At 48.6% G+C, this 1,826-nt stretch overlaps 1 pseudogene; it reads right to left on the minus strand.

The window, feature by feature from the left end:
- Positions 1-567: 567 nt before the first annotated feature.
- On the minus strand, positions 568-1,562 carry LOC127777786 (uncharacterized; annotated as a pseudogene).
- Between the last annotated feature and the right edge of the window lie 264 nt (positions 1,563-1,826).

Below are 1,826 nucleotides of genomic sequence, written 5' to 3' on the forward strand. Positions count from 1 at the left end.
AGTTCATAACTTTGTGAATCTATAGCAACTGGAATAACCTCAAAATACATGAATATTACAAGTTTGGGTGTTTCCCTGTTAAACATTTAATGTTTTAGTTATTTTCCTTTGCATTTTCTTTTTTTTTTTACGCATGGGTCCACTGGTCAGTGACTTGCGATTATGCAGAAAGGCGCTTGAGTTTTCTATGAATCAACCCGCAGTCCAGTGGCTGTTCCATGTGTGAGGTAGTTTTTATAAAATAGCACCAAGTGTTTTGATTCTTCTCCACCGAGGTCCCTGGGTCGAGCTGAGCTGAGCTAACCATGGCTGAGCTCGTTCTCGAGCTCGCCAGCGACGAATGGTGGCTCGGATTGTGTCGGGGTACAAAGAGAAAATGTAGAGGAATTCATGACGAAGCTATAGGTGGTCTTCTTGCGAGCTTTGGTGGCCGGAATTGATGGTGGCAGCGGCGCAAGCGGCAGTGGTTCTCGGGTGCACGTGCATGTGTATTCCTAACTTGATTTAGTGTAAAGTGTTGCATGCAAGAGATGTTGCGGGGCTCTAGGGTGCTCACCGTGGGTCTAGCTAGGGTTGTTGAGGTCTTGGCGGCAGCGGTGACTTGTGGAACGGCCCGGCGACGGCGCTCCTCCTTGGGTGAACGACGACGGCTCGAACGGGACAATGAGCTGCTTCAAGCAAGCATGCACGAGGGTTGTGAGGTCTAGGAGATGGTGTATGCGCATGGAATCGAACAATGGCTCACCGGAGAGGATGGATTCGGCAGTAGCGACGGTGGCAGGTTCAGATCGGCGCTGAGGAAAAAGGGGCATGTTCTCCATGCTCCTAGTGTCTCCGATGGTGATTCTTGAGGTGTCTTGTAGAGGAAGTCGAGGCGATAATGATGGCGCAGCGGCTTGCTCCGAGGTGGTCGAGAATGGCCGGACGACGACGATGGTTGAAGCGGCGGCGCTCCGGTGTGTGCTCCAGGGCGTTTTCGGCGTGGTCGCGTTCCGGTGGCTGTGATGCACAAAACGGGAGGTAGTCAAAAGAGAAATGGTTCGGCATTGTGTGGAGATAAGGGAACGCGAAAGAGATGGAGCTGACCTTGACTCAAACGGAGATGGCGAAGGTCGTCGTCACTACGACCGGTGGCGAGGTTGAGGATGACGGAGAGGCTGAGGACCTCTCCCTCGGCTTCTTCGGCTCTGGGATGGTGAGTGTGGCTGGGCGACGCGGTCTGGAGGAGATGGAGGCATGACTCAGCGACTTGAAGGCGTCGTCACCACGCGTCGACGCGTCCAGGCTCGGTCGGCTCTCGTTCTCTCCCTCTCGGCTGTTTCTTGATCGGCTGAAGATGAGGGACAGAGGAAAGGCGAGCTGGAGGGGCTGCCAGGTGGGTCCAGGGCGAAGCAAACTAGGCTAGGGTGAGAGGTCTGGGTAGAAACATGGGTAAACTTGATTTTTAGAATAATTTTCGGAATTATTTTCTCCTCTAAATTTGTAACTCCATAATTTAATGTGTGGAGCAAATTAATTAGTGTTGATTTTACTGCAGGTAGATGATTACACCTAGATTCCATTTTCTTTGGTTGCACTCAAAAATAATGGGTAGATTGCTCTCAGAAATTAAACAAAGATGGGCTATTAGAAAGCTACATTGAATTTTTAGGAGGCTTGAACAGAGGAGGAAAATTCTAGAAAAATTATATTTAGGCATGATAAATAATCTAGTATTTGAATAAATTATTTTCCATGTTCACTTATGAGCAGTTAAATGTACTTTTGGACGAAGTATGGCTTTAGCCGATTAAAATTTAATTTGATTCCTTTTAGTTTTCTGCTTT

This window comes from Oryza glaberrima, chromosome 6 (assembly GCF_000147395.1).
Source record: "Oryza glaberrima chromosome 6, OglaRS2, whole genome shotgun sequence".
Lineage (NCBI taxonomy): Eukaryota > Viridiplantae > Streptophyta > Magnoliopsida > Poales > Poaceae > Oryza > Oryza glaberrima.